Source organism: Musa acuminata, unplaced genomic scaffold (assembly GCF_036884655.1).
Source record: "Musa acuminata AAA Group cultivar baxijiao unplaced genomic scaffold, Cavendish_Baxijiao_AAA HiC_scaffold_576, whole genome shotgun sequence".
Lineage (NCBI taxonomy): Eukaryota > Viridiplantae > Streptophyta > Magnoliopsida > Zingiberales > Musaceae > Musa > Musa acuminata.
This window is the reverse complement of record NW_027020815.1, coordinates 7,501-10,000: the sequence shown is the minus strand read 5'-3', so window position 1 is coordinate 10,000 and position 2,500 is coordinate 7,501.

Sequence of the window (2,500 nt, the reverse complement as noted above, 5' to 3'; positions counted from 1 at the left end):
ACGGCCCAAAAACGGGCCAAAACTGGCCATTTTTGGCTGCGCGAGCGAGCGGAGAGCGGCGGACAGCGAGCTAAGCGAGAGGCAGCACCGTCCCTGCTATACGAAAGCCCCATCCAGCCCTGTGCCACCCGGGGGGTTCCAGGGTGCTGAGATGGCTGACATTTTGCTCCGCTCACGACGGTCACCGCGCGACGCAAGAACAGCCCAAAAACAGGCCAAAACGGCCCAAAAACGGGCCAAAACTGGCCATTTTTGGCTGCGCGAGCGAGCAGCGAGCGGCGGACAGCGAGCGAAGCGAGAGGCATCACCGTCCCTGCTATACGAAAGCCCCATCCAGCCCTGTGCCACCCGGGGGGTTCCAGGGTGCTGAGATGGCTGACATTTTGCTCCGCTCAAGATGGTCACCGCGCAACGCAAAAACAGGCCAAAAACTGGCCAAAACGGGCCAAAACTGGCCATTTTTGGCTGCGCGAGCGAGCGGCGAGCGGCGGACAGCGAGCGAAGCGAGAGGCAGCACCGTCCCTGCTATACGAAAGCCCCATCCAGCCCTGTGCCACCCGGGGGGTTCCAGGGTGCTGAGATGGCTGACATTTTGCTCCACTCACGACGGTCACCGCGCGACGCAAGAACAGGCCAAAAACTGGCCAAAACGGCCCAAAAACGGGCCAAAACTGGCCATTTTTGGCTGCGCGAGCGAGCGGCGAGCGGCGGACAACGAGCGAAGCGAGAGGCAGCACCATCCCTGCTATACGAAAGCCCCATCCAGCCCTGTGCCACCCGGGGGGTTCCAGGGTGCTGAGATGGCTGACATTTTGCTCCGCTCACGACGGTCACCGCGCGACGCAAGAACAGCCCAAAAACAGGCCAAAACGGCCCAAAAACGGGACAAAACTGGCCATTTTTGGCTGCGCGAGCGAGCGGCGAGCGGCGGACAGCGAGCTAAGCGAGAGGCAGCACCGTCCCTGCTATACGAAAGCCCCATCCAGCCCTGTGCCACCCGGGGGGTTCCAGGGTGCTGAGATGGCTGACATTTTGCTCCGCTCACGACGGTCACCGCGCGACGCAAGAACAGGCCAAAAACAGGCCAAAACGGCCCAAAAACGGGCCAAAACTGGCCATTTTTGGCTGCGCGAGCGAGCAGCGAGCGGCGGACAGCGAGCGAAGCGAGAGGCATCACCGTCCCTGCTATACGAAAGCCCCATCCAGCCCTGTGCCACCCGGGGGGTTCCAGGGTGCTGAGATGGCTGACATTTTGCTCCGCTCAAGATGGTCACCGCGCAACGCAAAAACAGGCCAAAAACTGGCCAAAACGGGCCAAAACTGGCCATTTTTGGCTGCGCGAGCGAGCGGCGAGCGGCGAACAGCGAGCGAAGCGAGAGGCAGCACCGTCCCTGCTATACGAAAGCCCCATCCAGCCCTGTGCCACCCGGGGGGTTCCAGGGTGCTGAGATGGCTGACATTTTGCTCCGCTCACGACGGTCACCGCGCGACGCAAGAACAGGCCAAAAACTGGCCAAAACGGCCCAAAAACGGGCCAAAACTGGCCATTTTTGGCTGCGCGAGCGAGCGGCGAGCGGCGGACAGCGAGCGAAGCGAGAGGCAGCACCGTCCCTGCTATACGAAAGCCCCATCCAGCCCTGTGCCACCCGGGGGGTTCCAGGGTGCTGAGATGGCTGACATTTTGCTCCGCTCACGACGGTCACCGCGCGACGCAAGAACAGCCCAAAAACAGGCCAAAACGGCCCAAAAACGGGACAAAACTGGCCATTTTTGGCTGCGCGAGCGAGCGGCGAGCGGCGGACAGCGAGCGAAGCGAGAGGCAGCACCGTCCCTGCTATACGAAAGCCCCATCCAGCCCTGTGCCACCCGGGGGGTTCCAGGGTGCTGAGATGGCTGACATTTTGCTCCGCTCACGACGGTCACCGCGCGACGCAAGAACAGCCCAAAAACAGGCCAAAACGGCCCAAAAACGGGCCAAAACTGGCCATTTTTGGCTGCGCGAGCGAGCAGCGAGCGGCGGACAGCGAGCGAAGCGAGAGGCATCACCGTCCCTGCTATACGAAAGCCCCATCCAGCCCTGTGCCACCCGGGGGGTTCCAGGGTGCTGAGATGGCTGACATTTTGCTCCGCTCAAGATGGTCACCGCGCAACGCAAAAACAGGCCAAAAACTGGCCAAAACGGGCCAAAACTGGCCATTTTTGGCTGCGCGAGCGAGCGGCGAGCGGCGAACAGCGAGCGAAGCGAGAGGCAGCACCGTCCCTGCTATACGAAAGCCCCATCCAGCCCTGTGCCACCCGGGGGGTTCCAGGGTGCTGAGATGGCTGACATTTTGCTCCGCTCACGACGGTCACCGCGCGACGCAAGAACAGGCCAAAAACTGGCCAAAACGGCCCAAAAACGGGCCAAAACTGGCCATTTTTGGCTGCGCGAACGAGCGGCGAGCGGCGGACAGCGAGCGAAGCGAGAGGCAGCACCGTCCCTGCTATACGAAAGCCCCAT